The sequence below is a fragment of the Cynocephalus volans genome, chromosome X (genome assembly GCF_027409185.1).
Source record: "Cynocephalus volans isolate mCynVol1 chromosome X, mCynVol1.pri, whole genome shotgun sequence".
NCBI classification, from domain to species: domain Eukaryota; kingdom Metazoa; phylum Chordata; class Mammalia; order Dermoptera; family Cynocephalidae; genus Cynocephalus; species Cynocephalus volans.
Genome location: NC_084478.1, coordinates 148,889,251 through 148,901,168, shown reverse-complemented (window position 1 = coordinate 148,901,168; position 11,918 = coordinate 148,889,251). Strand labels below are relative to the sequence as shown.

General features: G+C 44.6%; 1 pseudogene; it reads left to right on the top strand.

The window, feature by feature from the left end:
* The first annotated feature begins 9,158 nt into the window (after window positions 1-9,158).
* Window positions 9,159-9,277, top strand: LOC134368841 (U6atac minor spliceosomal RNA; annotated as a pseudogene).
* Window positions 9,278-11,918: the final 2,641 nt, after the last annotated feature.

The window sequence follows — 11,918 nt, the reverse complement described above, 5'->3', positions numbered from 1 at the left end:
AAAGTGTTTTCTGAAAAGTTTTCACACTGGAAAAGAGCAGCCAAATGTGAGCAATGAACAATATCCAAGTGCGCTGTACAATTCTTAAGGTGTTGTAACTGTCTTATAGAGATATATTTGTTGCATACGTTGTAAAGGGATTCAGAGAAATATATCTATAAATATATTTCTGTATGCATAAAAATCCTGGAGTCCGTGGACTCACGTGATTGGAACAAGAGTTCCTGGGTGATTGGATTACTGATGCTTACTATGCTCATTATTTGGTAATTTTGACGATCATTTTAGATTTTTCAGTCTATGCTTTCAAAACGGGGAACTAAACGGAGCTCAAAGCAGCATTCTTACTGGAAGCAAGTACAGTGGGGGCGGGTGCAGACATTGAGCTGGATTGCAGGCCTCCACACCAGGCATCTTCGGTTTCTCACATCTGCGTGTATGGGGCCGTAAGCGTGCGTGAGCGTGTGGGAGAAAGAGTGCATGTTTGTGTTTTGGGGTGTGGGTGGTCACGCTTGACGGTGCTCGATCACACCTGTTTTCTGAGAGGAGCTGGCAGGTCCAGCTGAGGGGAGACTGAAGCAACCGAGTCTCCTGTTATTCCTTCCCCCTTTAGTTGTGTGTCCTCAGGTGACCTCTGGACTTGCGAGCCCAGCACCCTTGAGTACTCTAAAGAAGAGGGCGCCAACCTGTGCGAGCGCTCACCCTTGTTCAGGAAACACTGTGTGCAGATTGTCTCCAAGGTACCTGTATTTCATCATGACCCATTTCATGTTATGTGGTCCACTGTGCGTAAACAAAGACATACATATATGCATTTATTAAGGAGAGAAGTTTTGCATCACAAAACATAGAATGTGAAGTCCATACTACACCAGGTAGTGTGCAGAAATCAGTCATGACACTTATTTGGACGACGTATAGAGAAAACTAGGAAATATGAATGGAGTATTTGAGGTGGACAGATATTAAGTTTAGGACGGATAGAACTGTCACAGCTCCTGCAGACCACATTCCCGTAATGTCAGAAATTCCTTGAGAGTTTGAAAATATCAGGAAAATTTTGGCGTAACGAGATTCACAGAAATGACGTAGGAGAATGGGCATTAACTAGGAAATATATACAATTATGCTCTCATGTTAGCAAATATAGTGTAACACAGTATGTGCTCTCACGTGCACAGGGATACATAGGGAGTGTGCTGGAAGCACATCGTCTTCAGCGTGAGCATCTGTAAGGTGCCATCCCCTCTAGACATCTTTATATGCATGTCATGCTCTCGCAAGCTCACTCAATGCGATTTGAGAATCAGAAAAACACAGTAACGTCAAAAACCCCATTTTCGTTACACACATACAGATGATCACACACACACGACTAATGTTAAATCCATGTGTCCAAGGCATAAATGATTCCCAAAGCAGTGGTTCCACCTTTTCTGACGTGGGAAGAGTCTAGCATACGGCAAGCAGCATACCGTGGAAATATTTTGGAATGCAAGAGGAGGAAAATAAAGATGGCTTTTACATTATGGGTGGGATTCAGATATCAGCTCTGTTTCATAAGGCATGCATCCCAGATTTAGGGAAGGGAATGGGATCATTGGATCCCCACTTACTTGGCTCACGATGCTACCTCTTTTGAATTTTCCAGATTAGCTTGAGAACATAGTATATAGGTCCTGGGTATATATACTAGGTGCCACCTGATCCCTGAAAAACAGTGCCCTTCAGAAGCACGCAGTGGGTTAAAGGGTGTGCGGACAAGCGGTTGGAGTGTGAGAAACAAGAGATCCAGCTCACAGAACCGGACCTGCCTCCGTCCACGTGACATTCGGTAAGACTTCCCCATTCCCTCGCAACCATCTCTTGTTAACTTTTGGGATCGGATCGTCTTTGCACCTCACTTCTATGCACATATGCCTTCATAACTAGCATCACAGCTTTGGTGCTGGGAGACAAGAGTTTTGCACCACAGAATAGAGGTGCATGTCGCAGCCAGTGACTGGTGCCTGCAGCAATCCTACTAACGATGACAGCCAGGAATCATCAGGATGACCTCTCAGAACTCTGGATTCTGAGTTCACGCTCTTGAACATGACATGGGGCTGGCTCCCAGCATCGGTATGTAGGAGATGGCCTCGGGCTTCTTGGTGTGGATAGAGCAGCATTGGCGCAGTAGGAATGCAAAAACCGAATGAAGCATTCTCCTAGGTTGAAGCTCCAGGATCCCAGAAGGCGCAGAGTGTCCAAGAGAGAGAAATGGGATCCCTGACATGACACACACGTCCCCATGCAGGGAAGAGAGGTGGCCTCGTGTCCCTTGGATTTCATTTTGTCCTGAGGCACCTATTCGGCTCCTCTTGAATCAAGGTCAATGAAAGTGATTTGGGGTGTTGGGGTGGATTTGTGGCTGCTTGGACTCTGAGATCCCTTCTTGCCTTGCTGGATCTCTAACAGAGGTGTGTGTTTAATGGAGAAGCTCGACTTTCGCCTACCCTCCCTGACTAGGTGAAGGAAACCTCCTCTCCTCCAGTCATAAGGGCTGGACCTCAGAACCTGATGCTAAGTGTTGGTGGGGCCAGCGGCACAGAGATGCTGTGTACAGCTTTCTCAGGTCTCTACATCCATGTAAGCAACTGACAAGGAAAGGGTGGGACCTTAGAGGTGGCTTCATCATAGTCACCCTCAGGGAGTCAGGTTCCCCATGCTCCTAATCAAAACTTTAGTCTCTGGTGTCCCTAAGGGTTCTTGGGTGCCTGTGAGAGGGGATCCAATCCTGCCCCACCTCTCAACAGTCTCCCCACAAGGCCCCACTTCTTGCCCAGATATTCCACTTTGGAACACGTTCCTAGGATGAGCGGGGCCCTGGCCTGGTCTGGACCTCCATGTGGCTGGACCAACACTTACGAAGGAAGAAGAGGAAGGCCGACTGTCTGTGCAGTTCCAGAGGCAGTGTCAAGTTGAGGTGACCCACACACGCTCCTCCCCTTCTTCTGTATGGACCTCACCCCCTCGCCCCACAGACTCATACCCTGTCTTTACCTGGCACAAGCCCTTCCTAAGCCCTTTTCATGAGCCCCGGTTCTTCTGCATCCTCCATCCTTTTCCCTAAACCAATGCCTTTCTACAGTCTGTTGGGTGTCCTTCTGGGTGCCCAAGGGAACTGATAAAACTTGGTAAACAACACCACCAAAACAGTGCATTGTTACAATTCATGAGCACCATCCTCGTGTACTCTCTCAGATTGCCATGCTTGAGAGACCAGTGATCTAATGAGTATGCTTGGTAGAATACAAAGCCTGTTTGTTTCCCAAAGATGCATTCACCCTGAAAGATAAATATCGGTAGAAGGCATCTACCTTTACTGGGATAGGTTGGAAATACGTGGCTGGAGATACGTAAGGGCACGTCCTTTCATTTGTGCTAGGGGAAGCTGAGGTGAAGGAATAGGCATATCAGCCGTACTTTGAACAAGGGGTGCCTTCGCTCTATAGTTATGTCTTCTGGTCCTCGTTGTGTGTTTTCTATTGTCCTGCCTTGTTTTTGACAGAGCCCTTTTTATGATCACCTTTTATCACGACGATTTGTTGTGCAGGCGATTAACTAGTTTAAGGGACGTTGGGAGGGAAGACAAAGGGCAAGGGAAGTGGGGATGAGTTTAGACATTAAAAGCACACATGGAGCTGGGGATCCTCTGGGGACTGTAGAAAGAGGAGGTGATAGATTCGTACACTGATTGATAATCTTGAATTTTCTCTAGCCTGACAACTTGCCGGTAATCCCTAGCCAGACTAATGTCAGCAAAAGAGAAGAAAGAGTGAATTCAGTACAAAATCTGACAGTATTTCATTCATAATGAATTAACTCACACGACAAACATTGGGCACCTACCACGGTCCACACACTACTCGAGGCTGTAATCCAAGGATAATAATATCTGTCACTAATGAGCAATATACAAGAGTGTTTCAAAAATTTCCTGGAAGCATGCATGAGCTTCGAGAAAATTATGTTCAATCAAACAAGCCAGGCACAGACAGAGAAACAGTGCTTGTTGTCACTTTTAAGAAGGAGCTAAAAATATAAATTAATGGAAAGAAAGAAAGAAGGAGGGAAGGAAAGAAGGGAAGATCATAACAACACACTGCACTTTCATAAGGAGAGCGCGGCACTGTGGGTAGGAGAGTGGCAAAGGGGGAGGGGGAGAAGGAAAGCGAGAAATAGATGAATGGACAATAAAAAGGATGACATATTGTAATGATTTATCCTGATTTGATCATCACGGATTGTACACAGTATTGATATTCACCTCTGTACCTCAAATATGTGTATAATCATTTATAGGTCAATGAGGAAAGAGGTCATGGAATATAGAACTAAAACATAACAAGAATCCTTCCGTGAACTTTTTGAAAAACACTCATATATTTAATTCTTCCAACAATTTTGCTAGATTGATGGAGTTATCCTCATGTGTGGTGAAGGACTCTGAGAATGAGGGAGGTGAAGTAATCTGCTCCAGACCACCTACTGTCAGGGCCCGAGTTTGTCTAACTCCAAAGCCGGTCTCATTCCCCAGTACGTCTTATGGCCAAATAACCAGGGAAGGGCTAAGAGGTTTTTTTGAGGTTTTCAGTATGTGGGATAAGGAAATTAGGGACATTTGTTTGAAACTTGTCAAGCCTCACAGTAGTGAGAGATTTGTATAAAGATCGTCATGGATTCTTCTCCCACCTCCAGCTCTTGTCAAGAGACAGCTAACTCTATTCCTTACGTGACCCTCTCCGACTCTGCCCCAGTTCCTGTCCACACTTGATCAATTTAAACAAATCCTAGATATCTTTTTATTCATAACCCTTTTATATTTCTCTATGTTTATTAAAATAACAGGAAAGAGGTGGTGAGACATATGGATTTCACGGCACAGGAGGAGCCACAATGAAAGATAAAAAGGATCGCTCCCACTTCTTCCATCCCCAGCTACATCCTGCCTGGAGCTGGTGAGCTCATGGAGAAAGAGCTGGCAAAAGCCACAGCCATGCCCTTCACATGGTGTTGTTTGGAGCTGGCATGGGAGAAGAGGGCCTTGGTGGCCCCCAGGCCAGCCACACCACTAACAGGGCTTCCATGGACTCACATAAGAGCGAGGAATCACAGACAACCAGAAGAAAGAGCCACTCAGAGGCTGGCAAATCATCACAAGGGACCAGTGCATGGCCCGTCCCATGGAAAGTGTTTGGAGTTCAGGCGTTGGTGGAGACGGACCCACAGAGGGCACGTTGGGGCACAGCAGTGGAAGTGGTATCCAGAGGTTTCTTGGAGTCGGAGCAGGGCTGAAGAGAAAGGAACCAGCCTCTTCTGGAAATGGAGAGTGAGGTGAGGGTAGCACCCGAAAGGACTGGCAGCTAGTCATTCCTTATCACTTCGGTAATGAAGGTGACTTAACATTGTTAATGTGTCTATAGACGTAGGTTATGAATGAAAGACATCTGTTTGGCTGGAGGTCACCAGGCTCCACCTGTCACCAGAGGGCAATGTTTTAAGAAGGAAGGTAAAGCTCCCTGAGAGTTTCTATATTCCTCTCGACCCCAGTATGTGAATGGGATGTGGTGAGCTTTCGCTCTTTCTTTTGAGATGGAAATAAAAGACAGGTTTGTAGTTCATGTGTCAGGGTGAGAGGTTAAGATTTCAGAATCACCGATTAAATAAGTATTTATTGAATGCCTCCTGGGCAATGACTGATGATGATGAATTGAAATCCTTCTGCAAAGCTGAGCATTTTCGGGTGGAAAAATACATGAAATGATTCAATAATCGCATGGTTGTCTGGTTACATCCTGGGCCAAGTCTCATTAGAGGAAGTATGAGAAGCTATGAGAAGGCAAAACCAAGTAGTGAGGCCGGTCCATGGGGACAATGATAAGGATTTGGTACTTGACAGGAAGGTGAGCAGGAGCCCTGGAAAAGTTTTGAGTCGAGAAGTGATGATGTAATCAGATTTGAAATTTAGATAGTTCACTGAGACAGGACCAGAGGGAAAGGGACACAAGTGAGGGACACTCCACATACATCTGGAGCAACTGCCTGGTGCTGGTCCTTTTCTGGGTTGACACTGATGGCTCAAAGATGGGCAGATGCTTATCTTTACTTGCCAGTCCCTAAGGGCAGATGGCTGCATCCTGGGTCTGGGTCCTACCTGAGGAAGGTCACTTTTGGTTGTGCATTTTTTTATATTGAACTCTCTGCTTCTGATTTCTTCCAGTACTCAATTGCCAGAAAATGCCATTACTGAGCTTTCTGGAAAGTAGGCTGCCCCTGTACTCATTGCTTCCTTCCCTCTCTAAAATTGCCCAGCCCTAGAAAATGTCAGCACCCCTGTGGACATTGCCCAACTTTCCTCTGTGCACTGTTTTAATTCAGGCAGGAAGTGAAAAGGGCCCTGATGGTGTCGTGAGTGGATCTGAGAAAAGAAGAAGGACCCTGAACAGGGAACACCAGGTACAGCAGGTTGGACCTCACTCCTCCCAAACTGGGACAGGATAAGTAAAGTCATGGTCTCCAATGAGGGCCAGAATGGGAACAATGACAGAAGAATTTCCTAATCGAAAAATAATTCTGGCACGTAAACCTCCAAAGTCAGAAGGGAGCTTCCAGAGGAGAAGGCTGTCAGGAGCCCATGACATTTCTTGCTCCTCCATGCCTAGCGAGGAGGAAGGATCCATGAGGCTGACCAGTCCTGTCTTGTGGAAACCGACCCCCATCCTCTTCATCGGTGAAGTGATTCCAGGGTCAGAGAGAGGAGCTGGCCATCTTCCTGCCCTGTGCTACCAACATGTCCTCATGAAAGGAGAGGACATTTTTGGTAAATTTCCTTCTAACATTACACTGTTACAGAGATTCTCCAAGGGGAGTTCCCAAGACCCTGCCAGAGATTCCAGAAGGTCATAACTATTTTCATAGTGATCCTAAGATATTATTTGCCTTTCCCACTGTTTTACACTGATGGTGAAAAAGCAGTGATGGGTAAAACTCTGGCACTTTAGCACAAATCAAGAGATTGGCCCCAAACTGTTCTAGTCGTCATTGGAGTCTTCACCAAAACAACTCCACAGTTTAAAAAGAAAAAAAAGAAAAAGAACTAGTTTTAGTTAAGAAGCAACAAATATTATTAGTTTTATTAAATTTCAACCCTTGAGTACACTTTTTAATATTGTGCCTGAGAAAGTAGAAGGTTTTCATAAAGCATGTGTATTGCAAACCAAAGTACGACAGTTTTCTCAGAAAAAAAAAAAAAAAAAAAGAAGAAGAAGCACTTATGTGATTAAGGTGCCATCTGAGCTAACTTTATTTCGTGGAACACCTTTTTTTTTTCTTGGAAGAATAATTGGCAAACTAAGGTTATTAAGACTTCTGTATTTTCCAGGCATTTTCTCGAAAAATGGATAAAGTGCTCCCGTCACTTCATTATCAAACTGAATGGAGTTTCTATGCCTGCACACAACAGAAAGGCAAATACAGAAGCACTGGTTTTGCAATAAGGAAAAGGTTTACTCACAAAGGTTTACAACTGAAAAACGGGAGAAATAAATCTCAAATCTGTGTTCCCGATGGCTGGGAGTGAGGTATATTTAAGGTAAAGTGCGTGGGTAGGGAGTTAGATTGTGGGGAAAGGTAACTGGCAGAAATGGATGACAAGGAAATGGAAAGGTGATTGGTGGAAGTGGACAACAAAGAAACAGGAATGTGGAAAGTCCCTTGGACTCGCACAGTAGTCTCACCATGGTTCTTCAGTGGTGAACTTAGCATGATCAGGAGGTGGAAGGCTAGGCCCTCTGACATCACTAGGTCACCCCTCAGGCACTCGTGCAGGCCCTGTGGGGGGATCTGTTGCTTCATTGGTTTGAGCAAGGCCGGGCGGGTGGGATCTGCTTCGAGTGTCTATGAAACATCTTAAGACAAACAGCTTGTGACCTATATGTCAGTGGTGTTATGTTTAGGGCACAAAGGCAGGAATCACATCCTGTGATTCCTGACTCAATGTGTCTTCCTTAAAAATTAACCGTGGGCTACAGGACAAGCAAAATCAGCAAGTACAAACTTTGGACCTATACCTAGAGTAACATCTAAATTTAAACTAAATTATAATATCGAATCTATTTCTGTTTGACTGTTGGTTTCAACTTCAAAGAAAACAACTGACAGTATTTGTTGTCAGTAATAAAATTTCAGCTTTCAAGTGAAAATTGGGATTTTGGAAAAAACTTTTATCCACTACTGTGAGCTTGAAATGTCCCCGATAGGTAGTTTTTCTGTTGTTGTTTATCTGAGATCAATAGTGACATTAACAAAGATGATGTTATTTCTATAATAAATGTGAAGACATTCAGAAGATCTGTGTAATTCAGTATTTAAGTTTCCTATCGCTACTAACAAATTACCACAAATGTTGTGGCTGTAAAACAACACACAGTATTATCTGAGAGTTTCTGTGGGTCAGGAGTTGGGAGGGTTCAGCTGGGTCCTCAGCTCAGGGCGCCGTAAGGCTGCAACCAAGGTATCAGCCAGGCTTATTTCTCATGTGGAGTTGTGGGGAGGATCTTTTTTCTAAGCTCCCCCATGTTGCTGGCAGAATCCAAGTTCTTGCTGCTATACTACTTATGGCTGCTTGTTTCTTCAAAGCCAGAGAAGGGTGTGCTGGAGAGGAGGAGAGAGGTCAGAAGAGAAGAGGTCTGTTTAGGAAAGGCCCACCCAGGATAATCTCCCACCTGAAAGTCGATTGATTAGAGACTTCCATAACATATGCAAAATTCCTTCGCTTTTGTCATAGTCTATTGTTTAAAAGCAAGTCACAGGATTTGCCTGCCCTCAAGGAGAGGAGAATTCTACAAGGGTGTAACTCATTGGGGGTCACTCTAGGAAATGTCTGGGACTGAGTTGTTGTTGTTGTTGTTTTCCAGTTGACCAATGTGTGATGTTACAAAATCATCTGTGAACAAAAGAGCCATTCAGACCGACAGATTTTCATGGAACAAAGTATGGAAAGATCAATAATAAGGTTTCTGATTCCACATTGCAACTAAACTCGAAGAAATTACCAATTGTTGAACTGTGTGTGGTACCAAAGAAGAATGTCCACAATTATCTAAAAATGCTGTTAAGAGTTGTATGAAAGAAACAGGGTTTAGTGCTTCCCTTCACAAGGATGGAAGAGGCCTCAGGCTTACAACATAAGTACAGGTAAGCCATTGCCTGTTTCTTAATACGTTTTAGTTTTTTTTGCGTGCTTCCCAGGTTACAGCCTTTTGGAGTCTCAACATGAACCAGGATAGATTTACAGCAATCCCTCTTTTTGTGCTGTTGTGTCCGGAATTACAATTTTTTCAGCCCTATGCCAGTGAGTCTCTCCAAGGCTTGTAAAAGAGCCTCTCAGCCACCTATAATAGAATTAATGCACATCTCTAAGGGAAAAGTGTCACAAACACCAGGTTTAATCGTTTAAATATAGGTCTTCTTCCAAAATTTTGGCCTGAACTTTTTTCTGTATTTTAAATTGTCTTCAAATTTGTTTTGTTTTGTTTTGTTTTTAAATTTAAATGACTGTTAAAATTTTTATCACTTTTCAATGACATATCTGTGTGAGGCCCAATTTCGCCTATGTTCTTCCACTAAAACAATGCATCTCAACAGATTAAATGCAGAAGCCTCTTAACAGTCACAGTGGGGGCCAAGTTTCTAACACATAATACTTTGGGGACACAATTCAAGCTTCAGTGAGTTTGGAGGGCACATAATTCAATGCACCACACTACTTTAGGAACGGACTCCCCGTGCTTCATCTTCAGCTGGAAAGAAACAACCCACCCACCACCAAGGTAGTCCTGAGATCATGAGAGTCAAGGATGTTGACACTCATCCCCACCCTGCTTTGCTTCATAAACTGGCTAAGACCTGTATTATGACTGTGGGAGGGACAAGATCCCATTTGGTACAAGTCCTATGACTACTTGCTATATTCTGAATGTTTGTGTCTCTACAAAATTCATATTTTGAAACCCTAATTCCATTGTGATGGTGTTTGGAGATGTGGGCTTTAGGAGGTGATTAGGTCATAATGGTGGAACCCTCATGATGACATGAGAGAGCTTGCTTTTTCTCTCTCTGAAATCCTCCACATGAGAACACAAAGAGAAGATGGCCATCTGCTAACTAGGAAGCAAGTCCTCACCAGACACAGGATCTCCTGGCACCTTGATCTTGGACTTACCAGCCTCCAGATCTATGAGAAATAAATGTTGTTTAAGCCATCCAGCCTATATTTGTTAAAGCAGCCTGAATGGACTAAGACACTGCTGCTAACCCTTTATTGAGAACCTAAGTTTTCCTTCCCTTTGTGTGTGTATGGGAAGTGGAAGGACGGACTGCCCATTCTAACGTGTAGTATCAGAGCACTGACAGGAACAAGACCGATTTGCCCGGTCAGAGACCACATCAGGGAGGGAGAGAGGGAGAGGGATCAGTATAAGAGGAGAGTGTGGTAGCCTAAGTAGGCTAGGTATGCGGGTACTGGCAAGGCCCACTGGTGTGGTAGACACATCCTCTGCCAAGATGTTCACGTCCTAATCCATGTAACCTATGAATATATTACCCCACATGGCAGAAGGGAGTTTTTCAGGTGTAATTAAGGACCTTGAGATGGGGAGATTTTCTTGGATTACTCTAGTTGGCCCAATGTAATGACAAAGGTCCTTATAAGAGAGAGACAGAGGTCAGAACAACAATAGGTGTGATGAAGGAAGCAGGGTCAGAGACAGATTTGGAGATGTTACACTGTTGATTTAGAACATGAAAGAAAGAGCCATGAGACAAGTGGACTAGTAGTCTAGGTAGACTCAAGAAGCTAGATAAGGCAAGGGAATGAATGCTTCCCTAGAGCCTCCAGAAAGAACTCTGCTCTGTTGATATTGTTATGTTAGCCCTGTGAAACCCACATCAACCTCTAATCTCCGTAACTGCAGGGTTGGTGTTATTTAAGCCACTAAGGTTGTCGTTGTTTGTTATGGAAGTCCTGAGAAGCTAATATCATTGGTAATTGGACAGTCTGGCTGATAGGAACAGGCTGTGGTCTGGAGGACTAAATGTTGATGGTGGGCTTCCAGTGCCAGCAAGGGCTGGGAGGGCTCACTGTGCACGGAGACAGGGTCTGTCACTGGAGCTGGCTGGGACAGGATGGAAACAAATTCTCCAGGAACAAGGGAGGAGTCCAGAGACTGGGTTCCTTCCAAACTTGGATATTGAATCCAAGTTCCACCAGTTATTACCGTGTGACTTTGGCAACTATGACACCCCTCTGAATCCTGGTTTCCTCGTTTATGAAATGGGAATGATGTTACCTTCTAAGGCAGAATCATTGGGAGGCATAAATGAGAAAAATCCCATTTGCTCAGTACAGTGCCTGGCATATGGACATGCCTAATAAACAGGTAGCTAGATTTATTGTTGTTCTTAGAACCGGGACGTGCAGCACCAGCATGAGAAGGCTCCCACTCACCCCCCAGACCAGATTCAGGATTAGTCCCAGAGTACCTGTGCGGGCAGGGGCATGTGGGAGGCTCAATAAGGTTGGCATAACAGGTTGCAGCTGTGGGGACAGCTGATCTGGCAGGTCACCCATCAGCCCTTTCCTCCAGAGTCCTGCAGAGGAAGAATAGCAGCAGGCTCATGGTTCATATCAGGAACACAGGGTACCCATTTCACTCCTCCAAACATTTATTTGCTCCTGAGGCTCCTCTTCCAAGTTAGGGCATAAGGATTTGGAGGCTAGTGGTTGTTTCTGGGGCAGCCACAGTAAGTACTGGAAACAGGTGTTCCCCTCCTTAGCTGGCTCCAGAGTCCAAGGAAGACTTTCCCAAATGGCCAAC